Genomic DNA, 16,316 nt, shown 5'->3' with positions numbered 1-16,316 from the left:
CCTGTTGCCTGCAAGATGTAGGACTCCCAGCTACTCCTACAGCACTGCACTTGCCTGTACATCACCATATACCTCAAGGATGATAATAGCTTGAATATCTCAACTTTAAGTGAACCACCCCAATTAAACATTTATCCTCAAAGGAGTTGCCTTAGTCATGGTGTCTCTTCACAGCAATGGAAATCCTAACTAAGATAGACCATATCCCCAAAGCAAAAAGCGGACTTTTTTTTTTTCTATGTCATTTTGTGGACCTGGTATTCACCTGGCCTTATTGTAGCATTGTGCCCTTTTGGGGCTGCCTTGACTTGATCATGATTTGCCCTTGCTGTTCAGGAGAACATTTGCATCAGAGCACAGGTTACTGAATTTACATGTTATTTAAAGTGGAAAGACCTTGCTTCTCATTCGTTGGGTTTGCAGAAAACCACCATTCACGCTCCACACATGACAAACACAGAAAAGCTAACATGGTAAAAATAAAGCTGAGAGTGCAGAACAGCCCTGAGGAAGGGCCCAGAGCACAGCGGGTGATTCCATGAGATCTCCCCAGACTTTCCCCCAACACTAGAAAGTGCCAAGTATTACATTCAAATCTAATCTGTGACCTTTCCTCACCATGTGAAGACATTCGCATTCCTTCTTGGTTTCTCTCTCCAAAGTCTGCTTATGGGCAGATGGGTTAGGCATAAAGTGTGTGTTTGCTGTATAAGGAAGACAACTTGAATTTGGATCCCCAGAACCCACCCCAAAACTTGGCACAGAATCTGTAACTTAGCTCCGGGGTCCCGAGACAGACAGATCCTTGGAGCTTATTGGTCAGCGGGTCTAATTGAATCCACAAACTCCAGGTTTACTGAGAGACCCGCCCGTCCCAACAAACAAGGTGGAAAGTGATCAAGGACGACATCTCATGTTGACCTTTAGCTTAGTTACACGTATGAATCACATCTGCATGCACATGCGTGAAGCCCATCATGACCATCAGACCACTGCCCAGCTCAAGGTCCCGAAGCTTCCCTGGTTTGCAGGGTGAATGCCAACCCCACCACGCACTGCACTAAGGATCAGGTACCTGTAAACCTTTGCTTTTCCTCCCTTCCTCTCTCATGTCAACAACAGAGGACCTCAGATTTGCTTTATATTTCCTGGGCCCCAAAGAGTTGAAAGTATCTTTCCTCCTTTCAAAACACACCCCACAGCTGTCATTCAACCTTTGGACCTTATCAATCACTTACAGGTTGAATCCAGATAGTACCTGTCGGGCTGGGGAGATGGTTTAGAAGTTAAGAGTACTAGCTGCTCTTTCAGAAGACCCAGGTTCTATTCCCAGCACTTAAATAGCAGCTCATAACCATCTGTAACTACAGTTCCAGAAGGTTTGACTCCCTCTTCTGGCCTCCTCAGGTACCAGGCATGTGTGCAGTGAATATGCATACATGCAGGAAAAAAACATACACATAAAATAACATAAAAATAAAAAATAAATACATGGTATAATTTCTTCATAAAATCCAGCAAAAGGTATTAAATGGTGGCTAGAGGTTTGAACCTTCTCAGAATCCAACAAAGTACCAAGTATGACATTTAAAAAAAAACACATTAACTCAACAAAACACAACTGAAATAAGTCCTCAACTGGGTTCTAAAAACATGTCATCTCTATTTTAAAATGTTGTCTTCATAAAATATCTTTATGATCCCAAATCATTAGAGACATGGTTTCTATTCACAAGGATTTCTGTGAAAACAACCTAATTCCTGGGAAATGATCTATTAACCATTTTATACAGCTAGTTTAAAAAACTCAATCTGAAAAGAAACACATTCCAAGTTTTTACAACAAAAAAGTTAGACATGAAATGTGAAGTGCATTTTAATATATCTGTTATGGAGTGGTGGCTTCCACAGGCTGCAGTGATCAGGCCACTCTTAGTGTGAATCTGGGACCAAAGGCCCAGAGAACAGAGTCCAGATGTAGGTAGGAAGTTCCAGTCCACCCTTTGTAGTCCATTACCACCAGGAGGAGCTCACTGGGCCACAATGTGGTCCCTTACAGAACAGGGACTCACAATACATGTCCTACCTATACAAAGGGTTGTTTTGGTGAATGAAATCTGCACAATATGCTGTAAACAATTGTGGACGCATGCATTGACTGTTGACCATCTGTTCTGTGCAGGGACTGCCAGACACCGCCTGGCTACAGTAAATGAATGATTTCGACAAAATCGAATAAAGACAGGAAACAACTGAGATGTGATGGACCCAATGTTCTGATAATTATAATAGCACACAGAGTGATGCATACAGGCTGAAGTTACACTCCTCGGGCTATGACCCAGCTCTGCTGTCTACTAAATGTGCACTAAATGTGTAGCAAGTTTATCAACTACTTCATCCCCTCACCTCTGTAAGATTAGAATGTCTAAGAACTATATTGAATAGTTATTAAATTGCATAAGGCTTTCAAATATACAAAATAAGGACTACACAGAACAAACACCCTGAAGTCTTCACTATTCTTTTTTGTAACTAAGTCTCATCTTCTACCTGTAAGAGTCACAGTGGGGGCATCAGACAGAGGTCTGATATCCAAACTATACAAAGAACTCAAGAATTTGGTCATCAAAAGAACAAATAATCCAATAAAAATAAATGGAGTACAGATCTAAACAGAGAACTCTCAACAGAGCAATCTAAAATGGTTGAAAGACACTTAAGGAAATGTTCAACATCCTTAGTCATCAGAGAAATGGAAAGTAAAACCACTCTGAGATTCCATCTTACACCTGTAAGAATGGCCAAGATCAAAAACACTGATGACAACTTATGCTGGAGAGGATATGGAGTAAGGGGAACACTCCCGACTTGCCGGTGAAAGTGCAAGCTGGTACAGTCCCTTTGGATAACAGTATGGCAAATTCTCAGAAAATTAGGAAACAACCTTCATCAAGACCCAGCAATACCACTTTTGGGTATATATCCAAAGGATGCTCAACCGTGCCACAAGGACATGTGCTCAACTATGTTCATAGAAGCATTGTTTGACATAGCCAGAACCTGGAAACAACCTAAATGCCCCTTGGCCAAAGAACGGATAAGGAAAATGAGGTATATTTACACAATGGAGTATTACACAGCAGAAAAAAAATAATGACATCTTGAAATTTCCAGGCAAATGGATGGAGCTAGAAAACATCATATTGAGAGAGGTAACTAAGACCCAGAGAGACAATTATCATATGTTCTCATTCAGAAGTGGTTTTTAAACATAAAGCAAAGAAAGTCAGCCTACAAATCACAATCCCAGAGAACCTAGACAACAATGAGGACCCTAAGAGAGATATACATGGATCTAATCTACATGCGAAGTAGAAAAAGACAAGATCTCCTGAGTAAATTGGAAGCATGGGGACCATGTGAGAGGGTTGAAGGGGAGGAGAGAGGCAGGGATGAGAGCAGAGAAAAATGTATAGCTCAATAAAATCAACTTAAAAAAAGGAATAAAAGTGATAAAGGGTCAGATTTGGCACACACACAAAAGAGAGTCACAGTGGAGGAACTTCCAAATGGGACTGAAAAGGGCCTTGAGACTCAAATATACATGGATGGTTCAGGGGTGGCCCAAGCTAAATGGACATACAGGAAAACTGCAGAAACTGAGGATGGAAGGGAAGGATGCCAGGCAGGTAAGTTCAGGTTTTATCCTGGATATGCAATAGGATGCTGCAGAAGAAAGGTGGGCAAGACTGAATTTGTGTTCCAAAGAAAGTTCCTTTGGTAGCTGGGGGAGGTGTGAGCAAGAAAGGAGGCCGAAGGGCTGTTAAAAGGTGTGACGGTTAAAGCTAATTGTCACCTGGACCATCTAGAATCACTTAGGAGGCAAGTCTTTCAGGCACAGTAGCAGGGGACTATTTAGCTTAGACTGGCCTTCAAATGCCTGTGAGTGATTACATTGCTTAGCTTAATTTAGGGGCTAAGACCTACCCTGAAGGAGCATGGCACTGTTCCCTGGACTTGGATCTTGGACTGCACAAAGGGAGAAACCTATCTGAACACCAGCATTCACCTTTCTCCAGTCCTATCCTTGGATGCAGCGTGACCAACTGCCTCAAGGTCCTGACACCGTGACTTCACTGCCATGATGGTCCACACCCTAAAACTGTGAGCCGAAATAGATCCTTTCTCTTCTAAGTTGCTTTTCATCTGAGTATTCCATTACCGCAAAAAGAAGAGTGACCAAGAGAAATGGTTCATACAAGGAGGTATGCGAGCAAACCTGAGGGTCCAGAGTAGGTCCATGAGGTACGGCATGAAAAGAGGATGTGAAGGAAATGGGCATCTCAATAAGGTGTATCCACAGGATCTGTGCAGGACAGGGTGCTGAGGATGAGTGACAGCAGAGATGTGAAGCTGGGTTGCACGTGTCTGCTGGGGACAATTTGGATACATGGCACTCATCAAGCCTCAAATGCAGATGCAAAGGATGTGGGTGAGAAAATAGTTACTGGGGAGTGGTTTGTGAATATCTAGGAGCAATGCCCAGGCAGGTGGTATTCTTGAAAGTGTGGCTTGGAGACCTGTGCCTTCAGTGAGCTGCTTGTTACTGGCTGTGGTCAAGATGAAGTATTTATGCCCAAACTGCATATTTTTAAATATGTTTCAAATAAACATGTTCAAATTGGCTGGAGAGCCTCTTGTAGCAAGGCCTTCCAGCAAGAGAAAAGCCATGGGACAATTTGTATTCTAATTCAAGTCCCTTGTCTCTCTATAAATCATGAGAAGCCTCGTCACTGGCTTCCAACAATCTGCAGTCACACCTTGAGCAGCGTTGGTGCAAGCATCTGGGAAAAGGTCTGTATTGGAGACAGGAATATGAGCACGGGAAATGCTGCTGTGTGGATGGCTAAAGCCATTGTTGGTGCTGATGCTGCCCAAGATGAGACATAGCTTGGTGGAAGGCTGTATTAATTAGGAATGCTTTAACCAAGCATTGTCAACCATGTACCCTCAACAATGAAGGTCATGGTAGTGGCAAAGGTGGCTCCCCAGAATGTGAGTAAGAATCTGTTCTGTGACTCCGCCCTAGCTTTTGGATTTCTGGGGCAATCTTCCATGGTCCTTGCTTGAAGAAGCATCACCCTAGACTCTGCCTTCTTCCGAGAGTATCTTCCCAATGTGCATCTCTCTGGGTCCACATAATCCCCTTTTATAAGGACATCAGCTGTAATGAATTAGGGGAGACATCTTCAAGTAGTATATTACTTTCATTAAGGTCTCATTATGAGGACCTAAATTAGTGCTTTCCCATAGGAATTTTTGGGCTACATATCACCCATAACAAGCACCCAGAACTGAGACCTGGAGAGAAAACTAATATTTAAATTATGGCTGATGAAATGTCTGTGGATAAAAGTGTTTGTCATACAAACATGATACCATGAATTCAATCCCATTGTGGAAGGAGAGGACCAGCTCCTGAATAGTAGCTTCTAGCTTCCCCACATGTGCCACGGTAACATGTGCCAGCACACACACACACACTAATAAAGTGAGCTCACCATGTCTTGCCTGACACTAGCTTTTCTATATGGATACACTTCAATCTCTTAGGCAGATCGGTAGGCTAAAGGAGGTGAGGAGGGCTGCCTACAATGCCTCTGAGTGTTTTGCTTACAGGATCCAGTGAGTCTTCTTTATTTATAGAAGTGGCTCAAAACAATGTATAACATTGTCTGATGATGCCTAACAAACAAAAATTGAATATGGAGGAGCCCCCAAGCAATGTTTTCCACACAGTATGTTATGACACACTGTCTTATAGACAACAGTTGCTGTGCTTGTCAGAAAGATCGCCAAAGTGGATGCTCATGCTACATTTCGACTCATTTGCTTAAACGACGCCATGCCTACCATCCACACCAAAAGGCTGCTTTTCCACATGGGCAACAGAAGGCGTGATTATTTTCAAGGGTTTTCACGGTTTTCCCTTTGCCTTCTGAGGTGGCACAGTCAGTGGCCTGAAGCACTTTGTCCTGTTGTCAAAACCCCATTGTCTCTTTGGAAGTGTTCCAACCCTTGGGGTTGGGGGTTTGCAACTTAGCATGTACTCCTGGAACACCTTTGAGAAGTGTTCCCTTTCCATGAGCTGCTGGAAGATGGCTCTATGGTATTACCAGCAACAATATAAAAATCCAGGGCTATTACAGATGCCTAAGACCCTAGTGAGTCAGCATGGTGGGAGATGGAGACGGGCATGTCCCAAGAACTCACTGAGCTGACAGCCTAGTTGAAACAGTGAGCTTCAGCTTTAGGGAGAGACACTATCTGATGGCCATAAGGCAGAAATGATGACTTCTATAGCCTCTGAATATGCGTGTCTGGGTTCATGCATGCATATGCCTCCCGCAAAACACACACACACACACACACACACACACACACACTTTTTACTCCCTGTTTTAGTTTTCTTTCCATTGCTATGATGAAGCAGTCTGAGCAAAAGCAGACTTGGGAAGGAAAGGCTCACAGCCCATCATCGAGGGAAGACAAGGCAGGAACCTGGAGGCAGAAACTGAAATAGAGACCATAGAGGAGTGCTGTTTACTGGTTTGCTCACTAGCTGATGCTCAGCTACTGTTCTTATGCAGCCCAGAGCCACTTGCCTAGGGATGGCACCACCCACTGTGGGCCAGGCCATCCTGCATCAATTGGCAGTCAAGACAATACAAATTGACATACCCCTAGGCCAGTTGTGGTCTAGGCAATTGAAGTTCTCTGATGTGGGATTTCCCTCTGTATGTTATGATTACCATTCATGAATAAAGAAAGTGCCTTGGACCTATAGCAGAGCTGAACTTAGGTAGGCAGGGGAGATGAAACTGAATGCTGGGAGAAAGAAGGGAGGAGTCAGAGAGATGCCATGTAGCCCCGCTGGAGACAGACATTGGAATGTTAGCCAGTAAGCCACAGCCACGTGGTGATACACAGATTAATAGAAATGGTTTAAATTAATGTGTAAGAGCTAGCCAATAAGAGGCTAGAGTTGATGGTCTAAGCAGTGATTTAATTAATACAGTTTCTGTGTGATTATTTCAGTTCTGGGCAGCCGGAAAGAACAAGCGGCCCTCTCCTTACAACAGTTCTCTCTTCCCATGTGACTCTAGGCAACTAACCAGCATATTACCATCTCACAATTTCAGAATAATAGTTTGCAAACTGAAACATCTGTAAACTTTATCATTGAAATAACTTTTCAAACCTTTCTCACACTTGTTAAAATGAAAGCAATGCAATAACGAGGAACATTTTCCCCTTTAACCAGAAAGAGTATCCAAAAAGGTCATATCCATAAATAATTTAATTTCTTTAGAGATATTTCATACCTACAATATTCTTATTTCTATACTAATATACAAGAGTCCTATAGTTATTACTTATTCATACTCCAATCTAATCTGGAAGAGACAACTTGCAACAGAAGAACAGAGAAAATAATGCCTATGTCTCCTAAATGAAGAAAAAAGTAATGTACTTACCAATGTTAAATACACAGTACTTACAGATCTCAGAATGTTAGCAAGCCTTCAACTGTCACTATGGTGTTGTTGACTGCCTTTTCCCTTTTCTCAGAAATGTCAAGTTAGATACATCCCATCAGAGAACAGACGCCCAGTACAGACACACTAACTATAGCACTTATTAGTTTTCTGTGGCCATTTAAAAACAGATCTTGCTGATTCAAGTTCAACTGGGATTCAGCAGTTTTAAGAAATCCATAATTATTACATGGTTTTATCCACGAAGGATATGGAAATTTGTCAGCTCTCGGTATAAACAAGGCAAGTGTGGCGGTAACAGATAGCATGTTTTCTATGGCATAAACTATTGTGAAGTTGTTTGGTAATTGATTAACCCTTTCCTTTTTTTGGTACCTATCAACATTATTTATTTATTCAAAAGTCTTCTGACAAAAGTGAATTAATGAGGTTTCTTTTTTTTTTCTTTTTCTTTTTATTAAAAATTTCTACCTCTTCCCCTCCTCCCATTCCCTCCTCCCCTCCCCCTCCCTCTCCAGTCCAAAGAGCAGTCAGGGTTCCCTGCCCTGTGGGAAGTCCAAGGTCCTCCCCCCTCCATCCAAGTCTAGGAAGGTGAGCATCCAAAGAGATTAGGCTCCCACAAAGCCAGTACATGCAGTAGAATCAAAACCCAGTGCCATTGTCCTTGGCTTCTCAGTCAGCCCTCATTGTCAGCCACATTCAGAGAGTCTAGTTTGATCACATGCTCCATCAGTTTCAGTCCAGCTTGCCTTGGTGAGCTCCCATTAGATCAGCCCTTAAACAGGATATGAAAAACTCCCTTAAAGAAATGGATAAGAAGAATAACAAAAAGTTTGAAGAAATTAATAAATTCCTAAAAGATACCCTAGGAAACCAAGAAAAAACATTATCAAACAGATAATGGAAACAGTTCAAGACTTGATTAACCCTTTCATAAAAATAAAGAAATTGTTTATCTCTAATAGGCTAGAATTCAAAGTCTTCAGCCTCTTCCCTTTGAAAATTCGGTATGAAATAGAATGTTGGTGTGGAAGTTCAACATTTTCTAAGGACCTACTATGTGTCTGGCATTGTTTGATTGGTAAAGAATTAAAGAAAAACAAAAGGTCCCTGTCTGTGGGAGAGAGGGGCACATGGTTTAAATACTGTGTACCCGAGCTAGAATGGATTCAGATCACAGAGTTGTGTGGGAGTTAGCCCAATGGAAAGGCTTGGGAAGGTTTCTTAAGAGAGATAATGCTTTAATTAAAGGACAAATAGGAGCAAATCAGAGAAGAAAGGGGAGTGGGATGTTCTATAAGGAGAAGCAGCTCCAGTAAGGTTACAGCAATAAGACACAGTGTAGGGATCCTGGGGAACAAGAATTCGTAAATGCCATTATGATTGCTCCTGTGAACACTTCCTCAACATGGACCCCATGAAAAGGATTTATTAAGGATTTGCTATACTCTTCTCTTGCAATTCTTGATAATGTCTCTCCATATTGCAGAAGAAGGGGGTGGGGAATGGACCTGCTAGGGTCTGCTGAGAAACATCTTCCTCAGGCTCATGTGCCTGAGGTGTAGTTACCCAGATGGTGGTGGGTTATTTAGGAAGATAAGAGATTATAGTCTTATATTTTGCAGTCCTGCCCTAGTTATATCTCAAGTCTTGATTCCTGACTGGCCAAGATGTAAACAAAGAATCTCATGCTCCTACTGCCATAGGACTCCACTGTGCCTATCCTGCCCTGAAGTCTATCCTCTCTGTCATTCCTCAGTCAAGTGGAAGGTATTTATTTGGTCACAGTATCATGAAAATTAACTTAGGTTCCAGAGTCACAAGCTCACAAAATTTAGTTTAATTTAGGTCACGAAGGTCACTGCCTGAGCAGACATTTAAACCATGGAATGAAAGTGTATGGAGGTGAAGGCCTTCACTACTGTGTCTGCCATACATTGTCTACTCCTGTAAGTTTTCCCTGCCTAGAGAGATGAACATATATATGCGCTTAGTATTAGTCAAACGTGCTAAGAATTTACTCTCTACACAAACACAATGCACTTTCTAAGGACGTTAGCAAGGGCAACCGATCGATACTACAACGGTAAGCCAACATGCATAAAGAGCTATCTGTATCAAGACCAAAGTATCAAGACTCGAAGAAACAAAGCACCCCACTGCATGACAGAAAGCATAAGGTCAGGGCAGGAAGGAGGCACAGAGAGTAAGGGACTCTGGGAGTCCAACCACAAGCCACTTGAGAGGTCCAAGACTCTGTTAAGCATGTAGAAAACCTTTCCATTAATGTGTGTTCGCCATTAGTCATTTATCAAATCACAAGTTCAAAGGGGGGGGGTGGTTAAGCTGAATAAATGGATCCAATGGATCCTTTTCCTTTGAATAAAATTAGTGTTGATGTGCCTCAGCAAAAAAGAAGATGGGGATATATCGCATGCTAGGTTCATCTAGTTTGTAGAAGATACTGTAATGATGCCCACCTGCTTTTCTGGATTTTCTTAGGCTACTGATGATAGAAACTGGAACTATATCCCTTACTATGGCAGGAATACATCACATACATTAATTCTCTCAAGACTTACAGATAAAAATGCAATGTGTGTGTGCGCGCAAGTGCACGCATGTACACACACCCATGCACACACATGTTCATGCCTGTGTATGGGCACATGTATATGTATACACATTTATGTGTATACACTTTGCCAATGCAAGAACTAATACTTATTTTACACTAATCAAATGCTCAGTGATGTTCTAAGAGCTCCATTATATTATCTAACTTAATTTTCATAACCACCCCAAAATGACAGGACAACTACTACCCTCTATTTTGCTGGTGCATACACTGAACCTGTGAGAGAATAAACAAGTAGCAGATCACAGAGTCTGTCACTGGCTGCTGAAGGTAGGAAATAACCCCAAACCTCAGAGTCTAAACTCTTAACCACTGTTCTTACTGTCCATTGAGATGACCAGACTAACCGTCAACTGTCTCCCTCCTTTATTATCTGACAAGAACAGAGAAGCAGTTCTATTACAGGCTTGGGATGACCAATAAAAATTAATAAGGTAGCGCTGACCACCAAGTCCCTAATTCTGCAGAAATGATGACTTGGATCCTATCAACAAAATAAGAACAGTTGCCAGAATCAGGGAACACGGTGTTCCAAGTGCCAGACTTTTTCCCCAGAATGCTGCCCAGGGACTAGGGTTAGACCATCAGTGTCTGTTAAGCAACATAAAGAAGAAATGGGTTTGGCAAGACCCACAACACTGCTATCCTACCATCTAGACATTTATGGCTTTCTTTCCGCAACAAATATAACTAATTTAAAAGTGGTGCACATTCTATTATTTTAGGGATGGCAGGGGAATGTTCTTTGTATTGCTTTTTATAAGTCTACAAAAATTCTATCCTAATGCTGCCTTAACCTAAACCATAAGAGGACCTAGAAATTCAAATTTTTAATCATAAAATGTTTAGAAGTTATAAGAGTTGAGAACTATTTACAAACATGAGCAATGCTTCATGGACAAAGTGTGGATTGACTCCAGGTTACAAGCTGCGGCTTCAAATCTTCCGTGTTGTCTGTCTTCTGCCCTCATCTGAAAACCTGCATCGTTGGATGAATTGAATCCATCTCTAACCACCCTGGACTATTTGGAAAGTGCCTTATTTCATAACATGAAAACATGCCAACTCCAAGCTCATTGGATTTTGCATCTTGCTAATGAGCAACTGCATTTTCCGGAACAATCAACTTTTATACCGAAAGGAACATGAGCAATTATCTAAAGGTGCCCTGCCCCTTCCTGCAAACGACAGATGTGCTTACCCTAGAAATACAAGACTTGTACCCCTATGGCCTGTTTGTGCTAGTATTTGACTTCAGACACGGGTTTCAATATGCACATCCCCCCCCCCCATCATCTAGATTTTTAAAACTTGCACAGACAAAATCATCTGAATTCCCAGATCTAGCCATGCCTTCAATTACTCTGAAGCAGGCTTTTTAACTAACGGCCTGATAAATCCAATCTCTGCTGTATGGTTTGATTTGGTTAGGTTCCTTGAGTTAGGTTTCTGTAATTTGAAAAAGTCTACTGCTGTTAGTCAAACAGTGATTCTTTCCATATTCTTGCTACCTCAAGGCTTTTGTCTGACTAGTAAACTCTAGTCTTTTTTAACTAGAGATTTCTAGCACCCATTCTAGAAAAACTATAAGAATTCTATAAGCTATAAACCTAGTGCACCACTTCTATGAAGATTCCCCCAGTATAACAGCAATCTGTATGTATCCGTACATACCACCCCTCCCTCCTCTAGCACTTATAACCGACATCTTCTAGTAAACACTAGCCTTCTCTCAGCTTGAGTCCTATGTCCGCTATCTTTCCAACTAAACCGCAAAATCCTCCGATTCAAGAACGAGATGGTACATGCGTCCTTTGGTTCTACCACTCAGTCTGGCTGACTGCTTGCTGCAGTGAGCGCCTGCTTCCTAGTCTAGAGCTTAGTTTGAGGGTAGATCTCTCTGCATCATCCCTATGTCAGTTTCGTAGATACTTAGCCCCAAGTCAAATACTGCCATAGTCAATATGATAGGCTGTGGATGTGCACTCATTTGCTTTTCCAGAGGAAAAGATCTCGGAGCCATTTGACTTTCATTACCTTACAGGATACAATTTTTCAGGACTGAAAAATTCAGTGTCCTTTGTTCTTATGTCCAGTTGTAGGGAAGCAGAAGTCTATTCCAGGTGTGCAATGAGGCAAGAACATCTTATTATTTTTCTACAGTCTGCATCTTCAGAAGGTAGCCTATGCCAGGACTGAATATAACAAATAGTTCCTTCCCACTGCACAAAATAGACTGGGGAGCAGGGGAGAAGGGAAGATTTAAATAATTTAATTACTCTCCTGATAAGGCTATATTCTGTTGGAAGGAACTTAGCAACAACCACTTAGTTGTCTTGAAAATTTAATTTATATCTAAAATGCAAAAAAATATTTTGCATTGGCAGAGCAAAGATGAAAACTTTTGAATAGTAGAGCAATCTGGGTACTTAAGGCTCCAAATGGAGGAATGACTAAGATGGTCAGGAGCATACAGAGTTAGCCAGTACTGGATCTTGAATTTTATGAAAATCACAGTTCTTGGCACACGCATGAATAAAGGGAAATAAGTAAATAATAGAGATAGACTCTCTCTAGCAATTCCATGGAAAAATAGAAGCTGAATCATATAGAGAAGAGTAGTTTGAATTTGAGACACATTTTATGTAAGCATAAAGTTCTCTTAAATAAAATAGTTCTGCTAAAGTAGACACAATTTTGGACTGCCCCTTTCTACCCACCATCATTGGACACACGTGTAACATATGGGGGGCACACACATATACTTTTGCACACAAAAGAACTATATATACTTTTGCACACTACATCAGATGATCTGTAATCCAGACAGCATGAATAATGGATAGCCAATTAAAAGTCATCCCTCTGATCTAAATATTGCACATCCCTGTTGACAGTGCCTGATTCCACATCCTCTTAGCAGCATCTATATGTGGCTGGTTCACACGAGGTAGCCACCCATCACCATTCCTACGTAACTCAAAAACAGATGAAATAGCTCTGCCATGCCAGCTCTAGGTATTTCCTTTACCATTCTGGGAAAGAATGGAACAAAAAGCAAAACAAACAAACAACAACAAAAAAAAAACTGTTGCCATTTTTGAGTTACTGAATTGGTATTGTTAGTCTCTCAGAGGGAAGGTTTTTGTTTGGGTCATACCTGATCTGTACCACCATGTCACATTTATACTCAGTAATGAAGACAAATAATAAAATACAGTTTTCAAACAGTCTGTTTATAGACTTTTCTTTACAGCGGAGAGATTGGCCGAAAGCCCAAGCACTCTTTTCTGTCTTTCCAGTAACTGAGATTATCAGTATTATCCACACAGCGTCTCCTACCTCTGCCTTTTCTCACTTGTTCTCCTGAGCTAAGGTCCTTTTCCTTGCAGTTTGAACAATGTTAAAAGAAAATCTGATACCACAGTGATGTCTAGAGTTACCAGCTACCGGACCCTTCTTTTTACAGACCTTTCTTTTTACTCCATGTTCCTTATGCCCACATTGACTATCTGATGGGTGCTCAGAGGAATAGGAGTGGACCACTTTCTTGGGGCAAATAGAAATACCCCTTTGCAAAGATGCACACATGACATGCTATCAGGGTGCTGGTGCCTGTATGTTTACTCTAGACTATTTCTGGCCAATGCCTTCTATTGAGGATAGGATTTGGAATCAGACCACCCCTTGACTCAATGCCTTTTCTTTTATCCACCTACATGGTGCTTTTGGCAAACTATTAAAACTCTTCCGAATTTTAGCATGATGTTGGTAATTTTATCAGGGTTTTTAAAAGAATTAAAAATGATCTCCGTGGCTGAAAATACAAGGGCAAGCATTCCACTTGTCTTGCATATCTATGACCCTGGGTTTGAGTCCCAGCACCATCAAACCAAAAGCAAATAGGATTTCAGAGCAGAAAATGAATTCAGACAAATACTACAGACTTTACTAGTAATATTCCGCTTTGGTTCTTTGTAACATGTATCATACTTCTGAGTCATTAACAAAGTAGGAGATGTGCTTGGTGCATGTAAGAACTGTTTCCTTTTCAGTTAACTTAAAACTGGTTTAAGAAGAAAGTGACAAGTTTGGAAAATGGTCTAAGTAGTATCTTGCCCCTTGCAGATACCTGAAGTTGGCAACAGGCATGATTCAGACTCCAGGGCTTCAGAAGATACATTGTACTCTGCAATACACTCCTCTGTTTCAAAGTTCCTTATCACAGGCAGTTCTCTCTCTTTCTGCCTTCTCTATCTTTCTATCCCTTTCTCTGCATCATTTTTCTTCTGTTTTTTTTTTCCTAGCTAACCTGTTTCCTTCCAGTCCATTCAAGGCTCACCTTCAGGTCACAAGCAGTAGATAGTGATCCACTGATATTAACTTATTTATTGTCTTTACATTTTACTATAATGAATATGCAAACCTTTACACTGTTTCCAGAGTTTCAAAACTTTGAATCTGGAGAGGAAGAATGCCATTTCCACAATGTATTAGACAATAAAAGACAGAGTAACAGGGTAAGTTACTTCCTTTTTAATAAGAATATATATGTGAGTGTGTATATTTATGCATACATACATACATAATCTTCCCACCGTAGCCACTAGGCCTGGGGCTGTTTTGCTCAGATGTATATTTAGCAATAGTTTTTGCAGTACCTAAAAGCAATTTGGCAGAAGGCCAGTTTTATCAATCTGTCCTAGAGTCTCCGTGATGTGCAAAGGTCATGTGTAAAAACAGACTTGCCCCTCAGATAACAGCTTTGGGAGGAGTGAGGTGAAACACGCAGTCAGAACGTGGAGAAATGGTCCCAAGGCCTTTCTCATTTGGTAGAACTGGCTTTTTTTATGGGATTCTCTTTTTTCTTTCTCTCAGCGCTTGACCTAAGCATCTATTTAAAGGACACAGCTACAAAGCCTTTGACTGATAATGGAAGGTCTTGTTTCATTTTCTTGAAAGTCAAACAGTTTGCATGGGTGAAAGGCTAGGACATCTTTGGCTAATTCAGTCCCTGAGATTTTGAAGGTAGAATTTCCCATACTATAAAGGCAATTAACACAATTTCAACTTGAAATTTAGATTAGCTGGCTATGTAGAGTGACATTCAACCTTAAAAACGGTATAGAAATTTTACTTCTCTGAGGATATTTTTGCTCTAATATAGTTGGAAAGCAAGAGGCTTCTGGGAGGGGGCATTGTGGAGTTGGGGGTAGAAAGCCTTGTGCCTGCCTGCCTGCCTACCTGCCATCTCACCCAGAAAATGAGTCTTTTTGACTTAATAAAACTGGCATCCAAGCTTGTAGTAGCTAAAATAGACAGTGTTGGGTGGTGTGTGTACACATACAAGCAAAGCAAACAGAGCGATCTGTGCCACCCCGAGATAAGGATGCAAGGTAAATATGAAAAGATCCAGCACCTTCCTAGAGCCAACATATAATTTAGACTTAAATGGCAGCAACGTAGAAATCCCTATTTTAAGAAACTAGTCTCATAACCTTGATAGGGTTACAGTTGGAGCCTCCCATAGGCCCCAGGCTCAACTGACCTCGTGCAAGCTTAAGTGATCCAGTCATTCCCAGAGACTAAGCAGAGTGCTGACTTTTTCACTAACTCACTGCCACTGGGCTCCTGACCTCCTTCCTAGCTGATCCTCACCACCAACCCTCACCACAGCCCATGGTGACTGCTTCCCTGTCCCTCCTTTCTCTGTTTGGGAATAGTAATCCCCTGTCCCCTTTAAAAGCAGCTCAAAGCCGACTTGGCCTTGCCCCTGCCTCAGACACAAAAAGCTTTTGATGATTATAATTGAGAAGCTAAACCATTTACAGCTGCACTTTATCAAGACAGTAACAGCAGGGCTTAGGGAAACTGGGCGAGCCAGAAGGTGGCGGCGAAGTCACCTTGGGAGGAGACGAGGGTCAAAGGGACTGTTGTGGAGGTGCGGACCCCGGCACAAGGACCCAGCAGGTGCACCCCTACTCTGGGATCCGTGAGGAAGGGGAAACGTGAGTTGGAGAGGTGCCCAGCAAAAAGGAGAGCACTGCCTGGTGGACCCTCAGGCTATCTTAGGTGGCGATCAGCTGACCAGGCTGCGAGGGGGCGCCCTTGGCTGA

The 16,316-nt window shown here is 41.7% G+C and overlaps 1 protein-coding gene across 19 annotated transcripts in view; it reads right to left on the bottom strand.

Moving 5' to 3' along the window:
- Cadps (calcium dependent secretion activator) overlaps positions 1-16,316 on the bottom strand; it is a 437,227-nt gene that overhangs the window by 419,527 nt on the left and 1,384 nt on the right. The window lies entirely within an intron of this gene.

The sequence above is a fragment of the Microtus oregoni genome, unplaced genomic scaffold (assembly GCF_018167655.1).
Source record: "Microtus oregoni isolate MIOR12 unplaced genomic scaffold, Mior012 000013F_ref0000133, whole genome shotgun sequence".
NCBI classification, from domain to species: domain Eukaryota; kingdom Metazoa; phylum Chordata; class Mammalia; order Rodentia; family Cricetidae; genus Microtus; species Microtus oregoni.
The sequence above is the reverse complement of the archived record's forward strand: the minus strand, read 5'-3'. Positions and strand labels throughout refer to the sequence as shown.